The sequence below is a fragment of the Pseudophryne corroboree genome, chromosome 1, assembly GCF_028390025.1.
Source record: "Pseudophryne corroboree isolate aPseCor3 chromosome 1, aPseCor3.hap2, whole genome shotgun sequence".
In the NCBI taxonomy this organism is placed as follows: Eukaryota; Metazoa; Chordata; class Amphibia; order Anura; family Myobatrachidae; genus Pseudophryne; species Pseudophryne corroboree.
The window spans coordinates 892,583,111-892,608,636 of NC_086444.1; the positions used below are offsets into that span (position 1 = coordinate 892,583,111).

Consider the following 25,526-nt stretch of genomic DNA (forward strand, 5'->3'; position numbering starts at 1 on the left):
ATGTTCCAGACCTGAGAAATGTAGATCTTCTATTCGACTGTCATGAAAGTATAGAAAATGTCTGGCAACTGTGGTGAGCTTCTTGAATTGGGTTAAGTCTGATTTGGCATTCCTCACCGTGCTGATATGTTCAAGTGCCCTGACTTTGAACATACGAGATGTCATGCCCACGTACCTTAAATTACAGGTACATGAGATGCAATAGATCACATTCTCTGTCCTACAGTTGAAGAAATCTTGCACTGTGATCTGCTGATTGAATCTGTCAGTGATTGACGTAAGGTTAGTAACGTGTGGGCACAATTTGCATTTACCGCAAGGATAGCTACCTTTGAGAGGTCTTGGCTTTGAGGGCTGTGAAAAGTAACTTCTTACCAGTTTATCTTTTAAGTTTGGTGCCCTCCTCCAGCTCATGTTGATATTCTGGCCAATATGGTCCGAGATGTCCTCGTCCATTGAAGTGCAGAAAGTAGAACGAGATTCCTTGGTCTTCCCTACTACAAAAATTAAGGAAGATAAAAACACCCTACGCTTCATCGGTGACTTCTGTAAGAATTGGAAAGATGCCAGAAAAATCCTGCAAACCCATTGGCACATCCTGAAAATGGACGAGGACATCTCGGACCATATTGGCCAGAATATCAACATGAGCTGGAGGAGGGCACCAAACTTAAAAGATAAACTGGTAAGAAGTTACTTTTCACAGCCCTCAAAGCCAAGACCTCTCAAAGGTAGCTATCCTTGCGGTAAATGCAAATTGTGCCCACACGTTACTAACCTTACGTCAATCACTGACAGATTCAATCAGCAGATCACAGTGAAAGATTTCTTCAACTGTAGGACAGAGAATGTGATCTATTGCATCTCATGTACCTGTAATTTAAGGTACGTGGGCATGACATCTCGTATGTTCAAAGTCAGGGCACTTGAACATATCAGCACGGTGAGGAATGCCAAATCAGACTTAACCCAATTCAAGAAGCTCACCACAGTCGCCAGACATTTTCTACGCTTTCATGACAGTCGAATAGAAGATTTACATTTCTCAGGTCTGGAACATGTAAAAATGGGATTGAGAGGAGGAGATTACAGCATGGCACTCCAGAAAAAGGAATCCGAATGGATCTTCAAGCTGGACACTCTAATGCCCAAAGGCTTAAATGAATACATCAATTACAGCATTTTTCTACCCACATAATTCCAATATCCACCCATCCCGCTCCTTTCCCGCCCTATCATTCCAGTTCATCCCCTATCCCCCCCTTCTTTCCTTTTCCTTCACCATACCCCCACCCCAACCCCAGCCCCCCCCCCCCTCTTTTTCTCTATCCTCACCTTTTTCTATTTTCTCCTTCTTCTCCTTTTCCTTTTCTTTCCCCCTCCCCTCTTCTTCTTTTTCTTCCCCTTCTCTTCTTTTCTTTCCTTCCTTTTTCTCCCTCCTCTTCCTTTCCATAACTCTCCATCACATTCTTAACCAACAATCCACTCCCGTTCTTTCCCTTTCTCTTTTTCTTCTATTTCTTCTTCTTTTTCTTACCAAACCCTCCCACCTTTCCTTTCATCACAGTCATTCACCACATTTAATGCATTCATACTTTGTTCACCAATTCTTGCTCATTCCCTCTTTTTCACTTTCCCCATAGCCCGTAACCCCACCCTCTCCCTTCACCTGCCACATTTCTTCCATGTTTCTCCAGATTCCTTTCTATATTACCACATCATTGCATACACTTCCCCTTCACACACAATACCTTTTTTCACACAACACTCAAATACAATACTCACTCTCCCATCCACACACCCATATTCATAGTATCAATCTTTCCATCCTTCACTCCTCCCATATTTCACCCCCCTTTTTCCGTACACTAATCCTCACACCCAAACTTTAACCCTTTCCCCCTTTTTACCATTCATTGACTAACAGTCCCATCCTCTTCCATATTTCATCATTGCACACCTTCACTTATCCCCCTTCTCTCTCTTCACTCACACTTATTCATTATCATTCATTATATTTCACCAATATATTTCATCATCATATTCACTTTTATTCATTACCTTTATCAAATATTCAGTTTATATTCATTTTTATTATTATTTTATATTTATTTTTATTTTTATTTTTATTTATTTTTAAGATTTAATTTTTATTTTTATTTTCATTATTTTTGTTTTTTATTATTATTATTACTATTTATAATTATATTTATTATTATTTATATTTATTTTTATTTTTATTTTCATTTTCATTTTTATTTTTATTTCATTTTTATTTTTATTTTTATTTTCATCTATATTGATTTTTATTTTTATATTCATTTTTATTTTTATTTTTATTTATATTTATTTTTATTTTTATTTTATTTTTATTGATTTTTATTTTTAATTTTTGTTTTTATATTTATTCTTATATTTATTTATTTTTTCATCTTATTCATCTTCATTTCCATTTTCATTTTCTCATCATTATTATTATTTTCTTTCCTTCATTCCCATTATCCATTCATTTATTTCTTTTCCTATACTTTCCTCTTATTTTCATCCACATTTCCAATCATCACCTTCACATTTCTCCATTCCATTTCCTTTCCATCCTTCCCTGCTTTCCCTCCCCGTTTCCCTTTTCCAATATGGATTCCATTGGTCATTCTACCCGAGATCTGATAGGCTCAACCACCAGTCTGTCAAATCCAAGTGACAAATTCATTGGTCATTTCAGCACTTAAGTACTGGCCACAGGAAAGCAGTAGAGAGAGGCTCTCGTGACCAAGCCTAGTCAGGTGAAACGTACGTCGAGGAGAACGTCCATAGTGACGTCATCGCGGCCACGACCCTGTCCGGAAGCGGGCGGCCGCGCTCATCACTGTAGCGGGACTTTGAACAGAGGAGATTTGGACAACGTTCGCCGCCTACCTTGCGGCTGTGGTAACTAACACTAGACCACCAGGGTTTCAAGTGTGCAGCGGCAACCAATAGGGCACTATGGGAATTAATCCCCTACCTAAACACCGATTATATACCCGATCATATACTCGTCTATTGCTGTAATTGATATCAGCACTGTGGTAATTTTCATTAGACCAACAGGGTTTAATCTGTGTTTATATTCATTACCAATTGTGTAAAGTATTGACCGCATATCCAGGGCAGTGGTAACAGATATTAGACCTCTGTGTACCACTACACCCTCCTCTGTTTTAGAACTATGTTCTATCTGCAGTAATTACACCATACTTGCAGAAAAAAACCTGTACAATATTGTCCCAACACCCGCCTATGCCTTTAAGGTTTATTTACTAGATCTAGGTATTTTACCTTGATTTTTGACATATAAGTGTATTTATGGTAGCATTTTCTATTTATTGGCATTAATTATTGAGTATTTGGTACTTGGTATTTATCATTCTCACTCCTACTATAAGGTTAATTGTACTACTTGTGAGCCAGCCTTGAGCTCCTTACCAGCATATGATTACTCATCTGGTTTCCCTTCAGGGGACCAACCATTATAGTGTTAATTATCATTTAACCATCCTTTAATTCAGGGGTGGCCAACCAGTCAGAGACAAAGAGACCCAAAAAATGTGTTAGGTACGTCAAAGAGCCGACATCGAGCTGAAGGCGCACATGCAAAAATGAGGTGTGGCCTTGTGCCTTCTAAGCCACGCCCCTGGTATAAAATACATTGAAAAAGCCAGATCCAACATAAAATACATTGAAAAAGCCACTTCCACATAAAATAATTGTAAAAGCCACATCCACTTAAAGTATATTGAAAAATCCAGATTCACATAATACACTTCAGCTCCCCCATGTGTCACTCCAACCAGCACCCACTTGTCACTCCAACCAGCACCCTCTCGTCACTCCAACCAGCACCCTCGTGTCACTTCAGCCAGCACCCTAGTGTCACTTCAGCCAGCACCCTCATGTGTCACTTCAGCCAGCACCCTCATGTGTCACTTCAGCTTCCCCCAATTCATGCCACTGCAGCAGCCTCTTATGTGTCCTCTGTGTGCTGGTGGGTGTCTCATCTCTAGTATCTGGCTCCCTCAGTTCTAAGTCCCCGTAGTGCTGCTGCGTGTTTTTCTGGAGAGCAGTGGTTACCGGATCTGTTGTGGTCATGTGACTTTGTGTGTTAGGAGCCACATTTGAAGAAAGAAAGAGCCGCATGTGGCTCAAGAGCCACAGGTTGGCCACCGCTGCTTTAATTAGTTCCAAACTCTGTTCTTCAATAGTTGGTATTGATTAATTTAACTCTCATTATTAGGCTTTATATATTATCCATGAGCCAGCCTTGAGCTCTTTGCCAGCACATGATTACTCATCTGGTTTCCCTCCAGGGGGCCAGCAAGTATATTGTTTATTATCATTGAACCATCTATGAGCCTTTTTCTGAGCTTTGATTTTCATTTATTACTTTCTCTTAAATTAAGATTTAAGGTACACACATACACAGTACATATCATCTTCTAGCATTTTTCATGAGAGCTCACTATCTGCAAAACTTCACCCACCACACTACACCTTTATCAAATCCATCTAATGTCATAATAAATCCTAGACACTCAGAATCATCCTGACACACCCTTGTCTGGAAATACCATTTTAAGACCATTTACGGCCTTGGTTGAGTGTTAAGTACAGAGAACAGTGTACTCTCTCATGTCACTCATATTTCCTCTACACTGGCCCACGGCCATACTACCCTGAATACGCCCGATCCTGTCCAATCTCGGAAGCTAAGCAGGCATGGCCTGGTCAGTACTAGGAAGGAGAATCTCCTGAGAATACCAGGTGCAGTGGGCCCTTTTAAAGGAAAAATCTTTTCCAACGCTTTCCATATTCCTGTTTCTGGAAAAACCCTCCCGGACCATTCATGGTTTTGATTTATGTACAGTACAGATAATAGGAGTGGTTTTCCCCCTCTTATCTCTTTTTCTACACTTCAAACAACAGGCCCACGGCCATACTACCCTGAATGCGCCCGATCTTGTCCGATCTCGGAAGCTAAGCAGGTATGGCCTGGTCAGTATCAGGAAGGGAAACCTCCTGAGAATACCAGGTGCAGTGGGCCCCTGTCTCCTTCTCAAAAGATTCTTTTTGCCAACTCAACCTTGCTACCACATCACGCCTCTATTGAAACCTTTATTCCAAGGCATGTACAGTGACTTTTCTGGATACCCTTATTTCATCAGAGCTTTATGGTATCCATTAAACACATTCTTTCTGATATTTTCACCTTCCTTTATTAACTTGTACCTCATTTGCTAAAAAGGTTAAACAAGTTCGCTATTCCAAATATTAGACACGTGTCTCAAAATTATTTCACACTTATTTCTTTTTATTCAAGAAACAATTAAAGGTTAAGTTTTATGTCATTTCATCACATATTCTACTTCACATTATACCAATTATTACAAACGAGTGCTCCCAAACAAGGGTTTTTTGTCTTTTCTCTCCTTTTTAATTGTAGTCTAGTCTACAAAATTCCTGGGAGCACCGCCAATTAAAAGCAGTTTAAAACCTTTTTTGTCAACTGCATATATATTGGTTTCTTCATCTTTGATGTCATTTTCATACCTATTTTATATTGTAAGACTAGTACGGTTCCATACTGAATTTATCCTCATATGACCCTGGCACAATGCCAGATTCTACAGCACTGTGAAGAAGAGGGGGCCCGCCTGGAGTCTGCACATGGGCCCTCTCCTCTGTTAAAACATCCCTGCCAGGTAGTGTTTAATTGGGGCAGGAAAAGCCACCATGTCACTATGGGGGATGGTTTGTGGCATGCTGAAGTAGGTTTGGTCAGTTTTGTAGAGAGGGTGTGACATGGCACATGGCATTACAACATTTAAATTTTTCAGTTTAACATCAGTTTGGTACACAAATAGCTAATGCAGATGCACTATCTTGTATCTGCTGTTTAGGGATTGCATGTGTTACTTCCCACAAGTCGAAACAGGAAGAGGGGATATGTGGTAAGAGCAGTGGAATTGTGTTTGAGGGCAAGTATATATGTCCATGGTTTCTGTCCTATGAGTTTAAAACTGAAGGAAAAGTTATGTTTCTTAAAAAAACAGACTTAGGCCTAATTAAGACCAGATCGCAGCAGCAAACTCTTTCTCTAATGGGAAAAACTGTGTGCACTGCAGGTGGGGCAGATATAACATGTGCAGATAGAGTTAGATTTGGGTGGGTTATTTTGTTTCTGTGCCGGGTAAATACTGGCTGCTTTATTTTTACACTGCAATTTAGATTTCAGTTTGAACACACCCCACCCAAATCTAACTCTCTCATAACAAGTTATATCTGCCCCACCTGCAGTGCACATGGTTTTGCCCATTAGAGAAAAAATATGCTGCTACAATCAGGTCTGAATTAGGCGCTTAATTAGAGTGTGGTTTTTGAAGGCTTGTAGCCTCAGAGAAGACTATTAGTGCTAACACTTGCATGGGTGTAATAATAAAAAAACCTGTCAGTCTGGAGAGGAAGTTGCTCATTGCCTAGGGAGCAAGCTGCAGGCTTGCAGAGGAGACACCATTACTGCCTGAAGTGAGTGCTGTGTTGAACTGTTGTTTTGGTGAGCTGGACAGTAGGTCCTTCTCCCACACAGAGAGGAAAACCTTGTGTATAGTTAGTGACCAGATGGGCTAGGATTTATGTTTATGTTTTGCTTTACTGTTGCCGCAACTAAAAATAGCTGAGAATATTTGCACCAAAAACCCTGAACTGGCGTGTCACTATCTGGACCGCTGTTGGAAAGTGCATCTGTCTACCCAGGAGGCGGTATCTGCTCACAATAAAATATATACATATATATATATATATATATATATATAGATAGATAGATAGATACACTCACAATACTGTATATGTACAGTATATACACATACCAAAATATAGAAATACTGTGTATTGTGTTATTGTGTATGCATGTTTCCATCACAGTAATTTCATACCCTGTATATTAAACCATAAGAACAGTAAAAATACGTAAGCTAGTTAAAATACCCTTGTGTGCCAAAATGTCTTGTTCTACTGCAGCTATCTTGCTTATGGAAAACATATGGATGCTTGATTAAAATTGGATTACTTTACAGTACATACAAAAGGACTCAAATGCACACAAGTTCAGAAGGACTGAAATGGAAAAAGTTTAAGAACTTAGTGGGCTTATGTGCACTGATATTAAGTATGTTAGAGTCAAGTGGAATGTATAGCCTGACCCCTGTCAGCTGCTCTTGATGAGATTCATTTTCTGCTTTACAAAGCAGGGAATAATTGAATTGCATGGGGATGGCCATCAACCATGGTTGATGGCTTTGCCATCAATGGTGGAGATCCCATGGTTCATCATCATCTAGTGCAAGAGTGTTGCAATGGTTTACTTTTTTCTGTGGTGCTAGGGGGCACATGCATAGTACTGCCCCACAATATTACCCACCTAGCCCCATCCTTTTCCCTGGTTGATCCACCATTCACGAGCCCTGACCCCCAGTAATTTAGAGCCACTAAATTGATTTCAGTGGTGTACACTCTTGATGGTTTCCTATTGGTTTAGTGCCATCTATTTAAACCAATGATGGCACCATCTGATGTAGACCATCGGTGGTTAGACCCACTGATGTCCATTTCTAGAATTATAATAGCTGCCTTTAGTGTCATGTTACAATGAACAGCCAAACAGAAGAGGAAATAGAGGAAACAGTTGTCATGGGATTAGGTTTTGATGTTCTTGGTAGAGTGTAGGATTAGAATACTTGTCTGAAGTCTGAGGTGACTGACATTTAGGATGACACTGGATTAAGAATAAAACAAATTCCTTGAGGTAGACTTGAGTAGTACTGTATCAGCTGGTACTAGGGTAGGCAGATTTTGTGTAAAGGAAGTGAAAACTGGACTAACATGCTGACCGGACTGGAACAGGGATGATGTCACTTATTGCATAGGCTGGAACTGAACTGAAGTAGAACCAGAGTGGAACCAAACTGGAATGCTGACAAGTCTGGAACCGGAATGGTGACACTTCTTACGTGAACTGGTACTGAACTGGAGTATAACTGGTTTGGAAATGGACTGGAGTACTGACCGGGCTGATCCGGCCAGGCTTCATACCTTCATGTTCGGAATGTTTTAGTAATCTCCCCTGTAAAACACTGCTATTGACTGCTCATATGCATGCTAATTATAGTTCATGTATTTTCAGCTAACCTATTCACTCACCTTGTGTTTACAAATCACATGTATGTGACCTGAGGATTGTGCCTCAATAAAGGCCACTACAAATACACCGTTGCACACTTATGATTATTTAAGACACATATACCTAGACATCAGGTGAGCTCAGGTATCACCACCCCTGGAAACATTGACTATGGCATATGTTTGAAACCAGTGCAGGATGAGCTCTGTTGTTTGTATTTTAATACATAGAAATTGAATGAGGTACACTTGTATATTGTTCTAATATTAATTATATCTGTAAGAGCATAGACTAAGAAGTAGGAGGAGTCAGGAATAGCAAGCGGAGGAGTCGATGCCAGGAGCCAGATGCTGACGCAAGGTGCTTTAAATGCCAGGGCCTGCTCACAGCTATACTGGTCAGTAGAGGACTTAAAGTATGATTGTGCTTGGACTCCTCACTCTTCTATATATCTGGGTTACTGTATGTGCCCCTCTATGCAAATTGCAGTTAGCAGGATGGCTGGGCAACAGCTATGGGGGTCATTCCGAGTTGATCGCATGTACTGTAGCAACTTTTTGCTGTTCGTGCGATCAACTTGACGCCGCCTGTGGGGGAGTGTATTTTAGCATAGCGGGGCTGTGATCGCTTGTGAAGCCCTGCTATGCTAAAAAAAGTTTCAAGCAAAACAAGACTAGCCCTGCGCCTACTTATCCAGTGCAATGGATCCAGCGATGAAGGTTCCGGCTGTGACGTCAGACATCTGCCCTCCAAACGCCTGGACATGCCTGCGTTCGCCTTACCACGCCGGGGAAACGGTGAGTAGACGCCCCAATCCTCCTTCGCACTGTCAATCTTCTTGTGATCGCCCCTGCAATCGCTTTCATCGGTCCTGCCGTCGGTGCCCGGCGACGGCCGTCGCTAGGCAATGACGCACATGTGCGAAGAACCGCTGCGTGCGAACGGGTCGGAATGACCCCGCATGCAGTGCCAGATTAATGTCTTCGGGGATCTGGAGCTGAAATGTATGAAGGGCCTATTGGCACATTGTGTGCCAGTTGCTGCGGTGGAATGACTAATGTGTGGTGTAACCAGTACTGTGGGTGTGGCTATATCTATGGAGGGCATAGCTGGTGGATACCTTCAACCACTTTATAGTATAGCTACAGTATAACAAGAAAAAGTTGTATATTTATTTTGTGAAAGGGTAAGAACTGTATTGTCTGCCTTTCCTTGAGTGCTAGAATAGTTTACGTTAATAACAAAAAAGTAAAATCCAAAATTGTTCACTAATTATTGCCATATTTATGTAAGCATTCATTTCACATTTCTAGCCACTGCAGTAATTAATAAATGAACTGCCTTTTTTAACTTTTGACTTTATAGAAAAATAAAGAGCTGTAATGGCAATACTGGACCAGAGCGGTTAGGGTTAACTTACTGCATTGTAGATGTGCATGAGCGAGCCGGTTTGGGCTTTCAGTTTGAAAAAATATTTAAGAAGATAAAAAATCTTGTAAAAATTCTTTACATATAAAAATATATATAAAAAACAAACAAACAAAAGCAAATGTGAACTGTCATTGCCATCCTGAGATAGCACTAACAGAAGAGGTAATGTGGTAGTTCAAGTACCACCACAGTACTAGTTTAATAGGCTTCCCATGCAAAGACTGTAGGAAATGGTAACTTTCATGTTTATAGAAAAAGTCACTGACTAGGATTTTTGTGTATATTATAATTATAATTATTATTATTATTATTATTAATATTCCTACTACTACTGCTAATGGAGATAACAAAAAAAAATTGTATTACCTTTTATGTTTATGGTAGAGCGAAACTATACATTTGAAAAATCAACCCCTTACACCTTGAAATCACACTCACTGAAAATTATTAAGTGTTTAATATCATACATATAATACAGAGAGCATCGCAGTGCCCACCATACAATAAAGGGAGCATCAGTGACCAAGATATAAACCAGACATCGCAGCATTGCAGTGACCACCATTTAATAGAGAGCATCGCTGTAAGTGCCATATAATTGCTGCACCCCTTCAGTGGAATGCGCTCCCCCGCTCCATTAGACTCTCCCAGACCTTGCAAAGCTTCAAACGGACATTGAAAACCCACCTATTTATCAAAGCGTACCCCTCCAATGCATAACCTAGTCCTTAGGCTGCTCCTCCATCCCCCTGCCCCATGCCTTGGACATCTCTGCTTTGCTCACATACCACCATCAGGCTTCTACCTGCTTGCTTGCACCTCATGTCATCTGTCTGTTGCCCCTCCCCACTAGATTGTTAGCTCTTCAGAGCAGGGCCCTCTTTCCTCTTGTCTAAGCCCTCTTCTTGACACATTTCACTCAGCGACCATCTTTACCTGCTTTTTCTCCTGCTGGTAAAGGCTCATCTCTATCTATGGCCGCCAGCCCCAAGTAGTACAATGATTACTCCTTCGCTACTTACATCTAAGCTGTATTATGTTTTGAGAATTGTGTTGCTCTTTGTTACCTGCACTCCATTTTTGTTATTTATTTACTGTTATGCTAAGTTTTGTCTCCCTGTACTGTCCTTTGTACGTGCTGCGAAACACTTGTGGCGCCCTATAAATAAAATGTAATAATAATAATAATAATAATAATAATAATAGAGAGAGCATCAGTGACGACCATATAATGCAGAGAGCGTCAGCGACCACCATATATTAAAGAGAGCATCATAGTGAGTGCTTTATAATACAGAGAGCATCAGTGACCACCATATACTACAATATAATTAAAATATATAGAATTTTTGTGTTTTATTGTGTATGAATCCCTATTGTCTTTTTATTATATAAAAGTATGTGTTAATAGGGAGCAAACACTTAAATACAGAGACATCAAGGGCAGAGAGCATCAGTGACCACCAAATTATACAGAGAGCATAGGATTCAGAGAACTGAAATGATCACCACAAAATACACAGGACATCACAGCCACACACTATGTATGGCCCCTGGAGGGGTTTGGTATGAGATCCCATCAGCCGGAATCCCGGCGGCGAGGCAGAGTCTCCTCGCAGGCTAGCTGCATTTGCCGTGCTTCGAGCCCGGTGGCGAACTTTGCACACTATTATATTCCCCCTCGGATGGTGAAGTGGACCCACCACCTGAGTGGGAATACAGAGCTGCGGTCGGGATTTCGACCGCTGGCATTTACACGACAACGGGATTCCGGCATTTGGACCCTGAACGCCTGGATCCCGACAGGCAGTATATTGACCACATCCCCCTGGAATAGGATAAAACAGACAGCAAGCTGCAGGCAAATTTATAAATAAAGGGAGATACCAAGGAGCACTGTTACCTCTAACACATAGAGACCTATCATGATAACATAATTTATGAACCACCAAAAAATTTGGGGTGTAGTACTGGTGACCGGCGGTCTCCTGACCGCCGGTCACCTTACCGACGCCGGGATCCCGGCAGCATACCGACGCCGGGATCCCGGCGGGGAGGTGCGAGTGCAGCAAGCCCCTTGCGGGCTCGCTGCGCTCGCCACGCTGCGGGCTCGGTGGCGACCTGCGGTCGCCACGGGTTATATTCCCACTCTATGGGTGTCGTGGACACCCACGAGTGGAAATAGTCCCTTTTGGTCGGCATGCCGACCATCGGGATAGTGAGCCGTCGGGCTCATGGAGGAGGTCATGTGACTGTCGGTCAGCTGACCGGCGGTCACATGAATACCACCCAAAAATTTGCACAAGCAACACATAGCTTTTTCACAGATGTGCCTATTAAAGGAGCACACTCCATTGAACTCCATAAGTGTGGCCAGGGACGGTGCTAGGGTGTTCGGTGCCCCCTCCCCCCCACCTGCAAACTATATATTTGTGCCCTCACTTCCATACGTAATAAAGAGAAAGCACGCCGCAAAAAAAGGGGTGTTGTCTCACAAGGAAGGGGCATGGTCACACAAAAGTATCCCCTAATTCAAATTATGCTGCACAATCTTACTCACATTACACCAAACATAGTGCCCCTGATTCATATTGCACCAAATAATAGTGTATCTTATTCACATTATGACACACAGTAGTACCCCTAATTCACGTCACGGCAGGTGAAACAAAATCCCAGAAAACAGCTCAGTTTTTGACCAAAAACGGGCTGTTTCAGACAAAAACACACAGGTTTCACTGAACCTGTGTTTTTTCAGGTGAAAAAGTACTTTTTTTCGGCTTTTCAAAATGAATATCCCGGAAAAAAAAATATCACAGAAACATCAGGAGTTTTCACGCTCTTTGATGGTAATTGAATATCCCTCATAAAGTCCATAGTAGTAGTGCCACATCTAATGCCCACAGAAGTAGTGCCCCTTACACAGGTGGTCTTCAGGTTGCCGACTGTCGGGTTCCCGGCGCACAGTATACCGGCGCCGGAATCCCGACAGCCGGCATACCGACAGCTTTTCTCCCTCTGGAGGGAGAATAAATAGCGTGGCCCGCAAGGGGCTCATTTGCGCGCACCACTCTGTCGGTATGCCGGCGGTCGGTCTTTCGGCACCAGTATGCTGGTCGCCGGGAGCTCGGCCGCCGGGATACCATACCACACCCCCTTACACATATGTACACAGTAGTTGGAGAGAGGAGGAGTGTGTGGCACTTGCACGGGAGCCTAGCTTGAAGCTGCCAGCACCGCTGCTGGTCATAGAGAGCAACAGGTGCAGCAGGGAGAAGGGAGCCGGAGGGACCTGACACTAAAGGTGGGTACACACTAATAGATATATCTGCAGATCAATTGATCTGCAGATATATCTATGGACGGATCAGGCAGTGTGTTGAGCATACACACTGCCCGATCCGTCGGGGACTGACGTCATGAACTGGGCGGGCGTGTACACACACCCGCCCAGTTCATCTGTCAATCACCGCCGGCCGCCGCAGCATGTGTACGGGCGGTCAGCCGACCGCCCCGTACACACACAGCGACGCGCCAATATATCGGTAGATACATTGGCCGTCGGCTGTGCTGCGGGGCCGACGCGATACGTCTGTGAATGACGAAGTTCACAGACGTATCGGCCGTACACACTGGCCGATGGTCCCGCGCCTTTATGCTGGGTACACGCTGGCATATATATTGGCCAATCAGTTGGTTGTCCAATATATATTTTGCTGATCTGCAGGTGTGTACAAGCAATATGTCTGTGAAAGACATCTTTCACAGATATATTGCATCTGCTGTGCAACACAGCAGATGGCCAATATATCTGCAGATATATTAGTGCATCTTTCAGTGTGTATGAACAATCCCCATCTGCATATACAGCTGCAGATAGATTGAACAGCAGATATATCTTTAAGATATATTGGTGCATCTTTCTGTGTGTATGAACAACCACCATCTGCAGATATATCTGCAGATCGATTGAACTGCAGATATATCTGCTAGTGTGTACCCAGCTTAAGAGCCATGCTTGTCGATGTCTGTCATATAGTGTGACAAGCACCAACAGCAGGGTAGCAGAGTGGTGAGAGCGCCTCTTCAGCTCAACTTTGATGCCAGGATCCAAGCTCCTCAGGATTTAGACGCCGGGCTTAGGGCGTCCTTTGGGATTCCAGCGTTGGTATTTTGAATGCCGGGGTCCCATCTGGCGGCATTTTAACTACATCCCCCAGTTACACATAATGCTTCATATAGTGACATTTACACATAATGTCCCAATTGCACCCCCATCCCCTGTGGAGCATGCCCCAGAGACTTACATTAGCAGGATGCTCCTTCGTGGACATGCTGCTCCAGGGGTCAGGGCTCCAGCTTGAAGGACTCAGGTGGTCAGGGCTGCGGCTGTCTGTCAGGGCTCCAAGGCTCCCTGCTGGCTGCTTCACACCGACCTTGGCCATGACTCAGTCTATGGGTGCTGGAGGGGGGTGCAGACAGCGGGGCAATATCACTGTGGGTGGATGGAAGTGAAATGACAGGGACGCAGTTCAGCGCCGTTCTGGCCCAAGTTAACCACTGACAACGGGCCACAAAGGACCCCTGCCCGTGGGCCACAACAGGATGCGGTAGAGGACGTGAGTTTAACACCTCTGCTCTAAAGCCTAGACCAGTGACAGGCAGCAGCTGCAGAACATTGCACAGCACTGGGTGGTGGCATATTTAAATGTCTGCAATAACAAGACTGGCAGCAGCTGAATGGACAGGACTGCAAATGAAAGGACATAGCATGTTGCTGACTGACCAGGAGGCGGAGCTTATCACAGTCTGGGGCAGAGCTTCAGGTGACCACAGGTGTAGGGGTGACTCGGTGCATAATGAGTGGAGCAGCGGACAGAGCTTATAGTGGTCTGGGGACAGAAGGTTCAGATGGCAAGTGAGCATGGCTTCAGGCAGTATGAGGGTGCACAGCTGCAGATCAAACCAGGGGGCAGAGCTTATCGCGATCCAGGGGCGGAGCTTAATACCGCCCGAGGTCAGTGCGTTTGTATGACACGAGGGGAGGGAGCCGGTTGAGCATGGCTGCGGGCGGCCAGGAGAGGATAGGTGGAGCTTTTTCCTGGAGGGAGGCGATTTGGGGGAATGGTTTTGGTGAGTGAAGACACAGACAGGAGAAATGTTTTCTGCCTGTCAGCACTGGCTTCTCTCTGCATGGGACTCTGTGGGCCTATTGTCAATGGGAGGCTTGGAGCTGCAGCTCCATCTGCCCCATTGTTAATCCGGCCCTGCCCGCATGTCAGAGCAGCAGTTCCCTTTCCCATAATAGGTGAATATAGAGATAAGAGGATGGTTAAAATATATTTTCTTTAGCAAAATGTTCTTTTGTCCTTTGATTTATCAGTCCTTGCGTTCTATACCTAAAACTACTTTTTACCAATAGGGCACAGCTCATGGGTCAGTGCTGTGTACTAACCCCTAAGCTACAATTTCACAGACAGCCCCGTGGGATAAATACTGACCAAACAGGGAAAATAGCCTATTAATCTGAAATTAACCTACTGTAAGAGTCAGATCAAATAATGATTCTAAAGTCTGAGTTTGAACTTTTTTTGGAGCAAGTGAATTAAAAAACATCTCAAAATATTTTATTAATAGCAATTTACTTAAATGAAATGTAATCAGAGGGATGTGTCTCCCATTTCCCATACTGTAAAGTTATGTAATGAAAGATACATCAACTATCTGGCTCTATACACTAGAAAATGAAACAATAGGACACATCACCTGATGCAAATAGTTCCTTTATCTTTCATTCACTGTCAGAAACATTTGCTTTAAACACTTATCTTAAGAAGCAGCTGCTCATCTGAAAGATAAACTCAGATGAAAAGTAATTGGGAACAGAAAGTTTGCTGGATAACATTTTTCATTTCTCAGGAAAGCTGCATTATCAGAAACATAGAATATTGGATTATTTGACCTCTAGCAGTAACTCTCCTGGGGGATAGTGAGTTGGTGGAAAAAGCGAGAGAGAGTTTTGCAGAAGCTAACTGCAGAAGATTTGGTAAGAGAATGAACGGTGTGCTGAAACTTAAAAAGATATGGGTCAGCGAAAAACAAGTTACAAATATACTATATAACATTTAAAAAATACAAATCAGTTTTGGCATTATTTTCTGCTCCTATATTTATTTTCTTAACGGTTTCCTAAATAGCACACGCTTATTCTGTGCAGTTCTTTACAGAGAATATTTGGTTATTCACTGCCACAGTGGAGTTACGCACATACAGTATCAACGCTAAGGTCATTTTTTTCACAATCCAAGTACCCTACCAGCCATAGGTGCCGATTTATATTTTTGCTGGTGGGTGCTCGGCAGGAGGCGGCAGCGGGTATGAACGGGCAGTCGCGGCAGTGAATAATGCCCATTACACATTATGCAACACACCATAATGCCCATTACACATTATGCAACACACTGTAATGCCCATTACACGTTATGCAACACACCGTAATGCCCAATACACATTATGCAACACACCTTAATGCCTATTACACAATATGCCACACACCGTAATGCCTATTACACAATATGCCATACACCATAATGCCCATTACACAAAATGCCACACACAGTAATGCCCATTACACAATATGCCACACACCGTAATGCCCATTACACAATATGTCACACACCGTTAGGCCTATTACACATTATGCTACACACCATAATGCCCATTACCCAATATGCCACACACTGTAATGTCTATTACACAATATGCCACACACTGTAATGTCTTATACCAATTACATATTCTGATAAACACAGTTATGGCCTGACACCATTTTATACCCACACACAATAATGCCACTTAAATTGCTAGGGGTCTTCTGTGCATTGCCAGGGGTTTCATACACATTGCTATGGATCTCCTATGCGTTGCCAGGGGTTTCATGTGCATTGCTAGGGGTCTCCTGTGCATTGCCAGGGGTTTCATGCACGTTGCTAGGGGATTCCTGTGCATTGCCAGGGGTTTCCTGCATGTTGCCCGGTATCTCCTGGCCACTGTCCCAGTAAAGTTAGGGAGGGTGGGTGTGGGCATCAGTGGTTACTGCTAGCCCCCGCAGTAGATTAAGACGCGCTGGGGGCTGTGGAAGTGCTTCTGTACCATAGCAGTGTAAAAAACTCCCTCTTAAAATGACCGTCACCAAGGAGACAGGTGCTAGAGGTCAAATGTGACCTCTAGCGTCTATCTCCTCCTCGGCGGCGACCATTTTTGGTTGTTTTTTTACATAGGTATGGTACAGAAGCGCTTCGGCAGCCCTCAGCACTTCTCAATCAATCTACTAGGGCAGTGGCTGTTTCTGTGGATGTTCCTCGTGGTCTGTGGGTGCTCGAGCCCGGGAGCACCCATGGAATCGGCACCTATGCTACCAGCATGTTTATGGATTGTGGGGGTTATTCAGTAAGGATTGCAGTTTCTGCTAAAAAGCAGAATCTACAATCCTTTCAATCTTATGCTGGTGGCCGCCCATCGCAGGGCAAGGCTGCCCAACATGCTGAATGGCCTGCCCAGCGGCTGCAACCACAATTTAATTGCGCTCACAGCAACTGTGGAAGAGCCCCTGCAGCCGCAGCTAAGCTGTTTTTGCAGGCGGTCAGCCACCATTTTTCTAATTGGAGCGGCTGTGTGTGACCCCCTGTGTTAGGAAACACATGCCAACATGGGGAGAACAAACCAATTAAACACAAATAGATAGGGTCTTGAGAGGCAAACAATAACAAAAAAACAGATCTTGACTGCACAACTAGCAGAATGCAGACTGTGAAAAAAAGGGCGGCACTTCACAAATTACCACCAAGTAATAACACAGGAATTACACAATATTTTCCTCACAATGGCACCATTGTGAGTAAAAAATTGTGTAATTCCAGGGTCTTGAGAGGAACTGAACCCAAAACCTCAGTCATACCTGCATACTCTCCTGGAAGTTGCTGGAGACTCACAATTTTTCAGGTAGTTACCCACACACCTCTGGTAGAGTAGGTGGATCTCCTGCCCACTACCTAGGGAAATGGGCAGGATGGGGAGATAAACATGGAAATTGCAGCACTGTATGAGAGGGCATCATTTTAGCTCCAGCCCCCTCTGCGAACCTACAAATTTCAATATTTAGCCCTTGATACTACTAGATGGGGTCTAATGATGCAAGACCCCCTCCCCCCCCCCCCCGAAGTGTCCAGCAGTGTTTCCTCTCTGCCCATAAGTTTAGTTGAATACAGTATTTAGTGGTTAATATAGTTCATCCTGAAGAATAAAATTATATACTGTATATATATTCACCCTCACAATCACCCTACTGCATTGCCCCCCCCCCAAGCCCTCACAACAGTCAATGGGGACAGAGGTAAGAGAGAGAAATGGTGAGATGGAAGGCAGCAATATAATTATATACTTAAATTACAATTAGAACCACAAAAAAACAGTACAACATTTATTTATTTGCTTATTTCTTATTGTGTATTCTAAATGCACATATCTTTTTAAGTATTCTTTGGGTTTATTTTTTCCTAGGGGTGTGCTTAGTGAAAAGAAGATTATTGTAATGGATTGATGCATTCACACAATCTTTCTTCTTCTTTCATTCTGTAGTCACGGAAAACACACAATGGTAAGCCTCAGGGGATTCAGCAGATTTTAGAAAGAACATTATCAGCAAAATCTCCCTTGGCTCAATTAAGCAATGCATGTAAAGAAATCCTTACGAACATGGCAAAAGCACAATGCTTATGTGATATTTGGATGGTTTAGGGTCTGCTGTGATACAGTATATGCATTTAAATGTACTTTTAGATAAGGTGTTCTGCTAAGAAATGTCTGTTTCCAGAAAAAAATATGACAATACAATTATTACATTTATAGCAGTTCAGAAACAAGCCTAAATAAAAGCTAATTTTAGACTTAAGAAATCCAGAATTTTTTGAAGTTACATATTGTTAAAATATGTATATTTTTTCTTTAAGGTTCTAACTGCACATATTGAAGAAAAATAAATTATTTCCGGTGCCATGAAGCATCTTTGTTCTGTGCTATCTGCAAAAATATACTTGGTAGAAATTCAAATTAAATGTCTTCGGAACTTAGATACAGCGCATTGAGAGAAAATCCTCAAATAAAAAAGCGCTCAGTGCTGTTTCATATAGTTATCAAATAATGATAGTATGAAACTTAGTGTCCATGTATGGAGCTAAAAATTTCCAATTCGAATGTCTCTCCTCCCGACACTATCCTTCTGTTCTGATATGGAATAATCTTCTATCCAAAGAGGTATCTCGTGATGACATACAATAAAAAAAACAATAATACATCATAGTACAATATGTCCTTAAAATCCATAAGATATCATAAACCCTCAAACTTCTATTTTCAAATCCACTGAGCATACGATGCGTACCCCACTCACAATATGGTAGTGTATAAATCAGCACATAAAGGTATCTTTATCTGTATAAGAAAAACGATTTTTTGTGGCTAGTGATGTGTACCGTACTCACTCCTTAACAGACGTTGATCCTCATATCACGGTTTCTTTATGTACTGCTTAGCAGCATCCCCCTCTTGATTTTCTGACAGATAGTATCATACTATCATTATTTGATAACTATATGAAACAGCACTGAGCGCTTTTTATTTGAGGATTTTCTTTTCTATTGTATTCTGTTTAAGGGTTAAGTGGCCCTTTCATTCACAAGTGGCTGCATAAGTGTGTTTGCACCTTGGGTACCTGATTATTTTTTGGTATAAGTGCATTGAGAGGTCAAAAGTGGATTTAAAATGTGCTAAGAACCCCCACAGACCCCCGTAAAACAATAAAGCAGATAACATATCTGCACTGGGGATGAGACAAACACTATACTGGAAATTTAACTATAACAGAAGATTCAAACTTTTAGCTCATAGGTTAGGTTAACCAGTCATGATATAAAACATATATCAACTATGGGGAGTATCCAATTAGCCGTGATTATGCTATTCAATACTTTAGGTATATAATATGTGTGTGTGTTTTATACAAGGCTTGAAACAGTTATAGAATTTTAGATCTATTACACTATGATCTGTGACACACTGTGGGGCATATTCAATTACAAGCAGTGTTTACCACATGCATAAAGTTCTGGGTTTACCAGGCAGGGAACTATGTTATTAGTAGTGATGAGCGGGTTCGGTTTCTCGGAAACCGAACCCCCCCGAACTTCACCTTGTTTACACGGGTCCGAGGCTGGTTAGAACCTTCCCGCCTTACTCGGCTAACCCGAGCGCGCCCGAACGTCATCATCCCGCTGTCGGATTCTCGCGAGATTCGGATTCTATATAAGCAGCCGCGCGTCGCCACCATTTTCTCACTCGTGCATTGGAGATGATAGGGAGAGGACGTGGCTGGCGTCCTCTCTGTTTATTGTAGAACTAGAAGTTGATTGGTTTATTGCTTTTGCTTAATTGTGGGGAGGATTGGGGAGCAGCTGTTAGTTAGTACAGTGCAGAGTTTTGCTGATAAGTGACCACCAGTTTTTATCCGTTCTCTGCCTGAAAAAAACGCTCCATACCATATCTGTGCTCAGTGTGCTGCATAATATATCTGTGCTGAGTGCTCACACTGCTTAATTGTGGGGACTGGGGAGCAGCTATAGCAGGAGTACAGTGCAGAGTTTTGCTGACAGTGACCACCAGTATACGTTGTCTGCCTGAAGAAAAACACTCCATATCTGTGCTCAGTGTGCTGCTTTATTGTGAGGACTGGGGACCACCAGTATAATAATATTATATAGGAGGAGTACAGTGCAGAGTGCACTGCTGTACTACCTCTGTGTCGTCATCCATTAAGTATACTATCCATCTACATTCTATACCTGTGGTGCATTTTAGTTTTGCAGTTTGCTGACAGTGTCCACCAGTATACTATATATAGCAGTACGGTAGGCCACTGCTGTACCTACCTCTGTGTCGTCACTCGTCATCCATTAAGTATACTATCCATCTACATTCTATACCTGTGGTGCATTTTAGTTTTGCAGTTTGCTGACAGTGTCCACCAGTATACTATATATAGCAGTACGGTAGGCCACTGCTGTACCTACCTCTGTGTCGTCACTCGTCATCCATTAAGTATACTATCCATCTACATTCTATACCTGTGGTGCATTTTAGTTTTGCAGTTTGCTGACAGTGTCCACCAGTATACTATATATATCAGCAAGGGAGAAGGGGGGGAACCCACACCATGGCTGTAGCTGGTAACTGGAGGTGGTGATAAAGTGCTGGATCAGCGCTGCGGCTGTAAAGTGCAGTAGTCAGGGCTCACAGTGATGCGGTTAACGTCCCTCCCGCATCACTGTGAGCCCTGACTACTGCACTTTACAGCCGCAGCGCTGATCCAGCACTTTATCACCACCTCCAGTTACCAGCTACAGCCGTGGTGTGGGTTCCCCCCCTTCTCCCTTGCTGGGACGCTGTCCGCATCTGACTGCCGCGCCCGTGTCACCGCATTGCCCAGGAGCTCTGGAAGCGGACCACCACTCTCTTCATCTGCAGCGGTGAGATACCACACTGTCGGATTGCGGCGGGGGGTTGTAGCCTACCCACTTGCTGTGGGAGGAATCGGTTACATTCTTATTGCATTGCTACAAATGTTACTTATTTTTCAAGAGGATCAAGTGGACCTGCTACGGTTCTATTGCCTTGCTCATTAGTTATCACCTGCATGGTGGGACATTGAACATTACCTCTCTCAGCTACATTGAGAACGTTTTCTTTCCCACAATCATTTGGGATTAAAGGCTTATATCATTGTTAGTTCAGTGGTTTCCTTTTGTGCGGTTTCATTCATTCATGTTTTAAATCATTAGTATAAATACATTTTAAGTGTTTTATCCAATAATAAATTGGTATATATTCTCTATGCGCTCTCTTTTGTTTTATTATTTTAGACAGATTGGCTTGTATATTAGGTGTTCAGAGCACCTCTTGAGAGCAGCTACTGTGCCTTTACAGGTGTATGTGTATTTGCATTGTTTAAATATTATCGCTTAACCATAAGCGCCTGATATATTCCTTTTCAGTAAGGATTTTTCTTTAAGTATACTATCCATCTACATTCTATACCTGTGGTGCATTTTAGACAGTTTTGCAGTTTGCTTACAGTGTCCACCAGTTTATTATATATATATACTCATAGCAGTACGGTAGGCCACTGCTGTACCTACCTCTGTGTCGTCACTCGTCATCCATTAAGTATACTATCCATCTACATTCTATACCTGTGGTGCATTTTAGACAGTTTTGCAGTTTGCTGACAGTGTCCACCAGTATACTATATATATACTTATAGCAGTACGGTAGGCCACTGCTGTACCTACCTCTGTGTCATCACTCGTCATCCATTAAGTATACTATCCATCTACATTCTATACCTGTGGTGCATTTTAGACAGTTTTGCAGTTTGCTGACAGTGTCCACCAGTATACTATATATATACTTATAGCAGTACGGTAGGCCACTGCTGTACCTACCTCTGTGTCATCACTCGTCATCCATTAAGTATACTATACATCTACATTCTATACCTGTGGTGCATTTTAGACAGTTTTGCAGTTTGCTGACAGTGTCCACCAGTATACTATATATATACTTATAGCAGTACGGTAGGCCACTGCTGTACCTACCTCTGTGTCGTCACTCGTCATCCATTAAGTATACTATCCATCTACATTCTATACCTGTGGTGCATTTTAGACAGTTTTGCAGTTTGCTGACAGTGTCCACCAGTATACTATATATATATTTATAGCAGTATGGTAGGCCACTGCTGTACCTACCTCTGTGTCGTCACTCGTCATCCATTAAGTATACTATCCATCTACATTCTATACCTGTGGTGCATTTTAGACAGTTTTGCAGTTTGCTGACAGTGTCCACCAGTATACTATATATAGACTTATAACAGTACGGTAGGCCACTGCTGTACCTACCTCTGTGTCGTCACTCGTCATCTACTAAGTATACTATCCATCTACATTCTATACCTGTGGTGCATTTTAGACAGTTTTGCAGTTTGCTGACAGTGTCCACCAGTTTATTATATATATACTTATAGCAGTACGGTAGGCCACTGCTGTACCTACCTCTGTGTCGTCACTCGTCATCCATTAAGTATACTATCCATCTACATTTTATACCTGTGGTGCATTTTAGACAATTTTGCAGTTTGCTGACAGTGTCCACCAGTATACTATATATATACTTATAGCAGTACGGTAGGCCACTGCTGTACCTACCTCTGTGTCGTCACTCGTCATCCATTAAGTATACTATCCATCTACATTCTATACCTGTGGTGCATTTTAGACAGTTTTGCAGTTTGCTGACAGTGTCCACCAGTATACTATATATATACTTATAGCAGTACGGTAGGCCACTGCTGTACCTACCTCTGTGTCGTCACTCGTCATCCATTAAGTATACTATCCATCTACATTCTGTACCTGTGGTGCATTTTAGACAGTTTTGCAGTTTGCTGACAGTGTCCACCAGTATACTATATATATACTTATAGCAGTACGGTAGGCCACTGCTGTACCTACCTCTGTGTCGTCACTCGTCATCCATTAAGTATACTATCCATCTACATTCTATACCTGTTGTGCATTTTAGACAGTTTTGCAGTTTGCTGACAGTGTGCACCAGTTTATTATATATATACACATAGCTGTACGGTAGGCCACTGCTGTACCTACCTCTGTGTCGTCACTCGTCATCCATTAAGTATACTATCCATCTACACTCTATACCTGTGGTGCATTTTAGACAGTTTTGCAGTTTGCTGACAGTGTCCACCAGTATACTATATATATACTTATAGCAGTACGGTAGGCCACTGCTGTACCTACCTCTGTGTCGTCACTCGTCATCCATTAAGTATACTATCCATCTACATTCTGTACCTGTGGTGCATTTTAGACAGTTTTGCAGTTTGCTGACAGTGTCCACCAGTATACTATATATATACTTATAGCAGTACGGTAGGCCACTGCTGTACCTACCTCTGTGTCGTCACTCGTCATCCATTAAGTATACTATCCATCTACATTCTATACCTGTTGTGCATTTTAGACAGTTTTGCAGTTTGCTGACAGTGTGCACCAGTTTATTATATATATACACATAGCTGTACGGTAGGCCACTGCTGTACCTACCTCTGTGTCGTCACTCGTCATCCATTAAGTATACTATCCATCTACACTCTATACCTGTGGTGCATTTTAGACAGTTTTGCAGTTTGCTGACAGTGTCCACCAGTATACTATATATATATACTTAAAGCAGTACGGTAGGCCACTGCTGTACCTACCTCTGTGTCGTCACTCGTCATCCATTAAGTATACTATCCATCTACATTCTATACCTGTGGTGCATTTTAGACAGTTTTGCAGTTTGCTAACAGTGTCCACCAGTATACTATATATATATACTTATAGCAGTACGGTAGGCCACTGCTGTACCTACCTCTGTGTCGTCACTCGTCATCCATTAAGTATACTATCCATCTACATTCTATACCTGTGGTGCATTTTAGACAGTTTTGCAGTTTGCTGACAGTGTCCACCAGTATACTATATTTATACTTATAGCAGTACGGTAGGCCACTGCTGTACCTACCTCTGTGTCGTCACTTGTCATCCATTAAGTATACTATCCATCTACATTCTATACCTGTGGTGCATTTTAGACAGTTTTGCAGTTTGCTGACAGTGTCCACCAGTATACTATATATATATATACTTATAGCAGTACGGTAGGCCACTGCTGTACCTACCTCTGTGTCGTCACTCGTCATCCATTAAGTATACTATCCATCTACATTCTATACCTGTGGTGCATTTTAGACAGTTTTGCAGTTTGCTGACAGTGTCCACCAGTTTATAATATATACACTTTTAGCAGTACGGTAGGCCACTGCTGTACCTGTCTCTGTGTCGTAACTCGTCATCCATTAAGTATACTATCCATCTACATTCTATACCTGTGGTGCATTTTAGACAGTTTTGCAGTTTGCTGACAGTGTCCACCAGTATACTATATATATACTTATAGCAGTACGGTAGGCCACTGCTGTACCTACCTCTGTGTCGTCACTCGTCATCCATTAAGTATACTATCCATCTACATTCTATACCTGTGGTGCATTTTAGTTTTGCGCAGTAAATAAAGTAGTAGGCTATTGCTAATGATTCTGGCATATAATTCCACACATTAAAAAATGGAGAACAAAAATGTGCAGGTTAAAGGGAAAGATCAAGATCCACTTCCACCTCGTGCTGAAGCTGCTGCCACTAGTCATGGCCGAGACGATGAAATGCCATTAACGTCGTCTGCCAAGGCTGATGCCCAATGTCATAGTAGAGAGCATGTAAAATCCAAAACACAAAAGTTCAGTAAAATGACCCAAAAATCAAAATTGAAAGCGTCTGAGGAGAAGCCTAAACTTGCCAATATGCCATTTACGACACGGAGTGGCAAGGAACGGCTGAGGCCCTGGCCTATGTTCATGGCTAGTGGTTCAGCTTCACATGAGGATGGAAGCACTCATCCTCTCGCTAGAAAAAAGAAAAGACTTAAGCTGGCAAAAGCACAGCAAAGAACTGTGCGTTCTTCAAAATCACAAATCACCAAGGAAAGTCCAATTGTGTCGGTTGCGATGCCTGACCTTCCCAACACTGGACGGGAAGAGCTTGCGCCTTCCACCATTTGCACGCCCCCTGCAAGTGCTGGAAGGAGCACCCGCAGTCCAGTTCCTGATAGTCAAATTGAAGATGTCACTGTTGAAGTACACCAGGATGAG

The 25,526-nt window shown here is 42.6% G+C and overlaps 1 protein-coding gene and 2 pseudogenes across 1 annotated transcript in view; 2 read left to right on the plus strand and 1 right to left on the minus strand.

Moving 5' to 3' along the window:
- Positions 1–25,526, minus strand: part of LOC135050104 (EF-hand calcium-binding domain-containing protein 14-like) — a 327,290-nt gene that overhangs the window by 291,570 nt on the left and 10,194 nt on the right. The window lies entirely within an intron of this gene.
- LOC134945979 (5S ribosomal RNA) lies at positions 4,695–4,812 on the plus strand (annotated as a pseudogene).
- LOC134938670 (5S ribosomal RNA) lies at positions 4,963–5,080 on the plus strand (annotated as a pseudogene).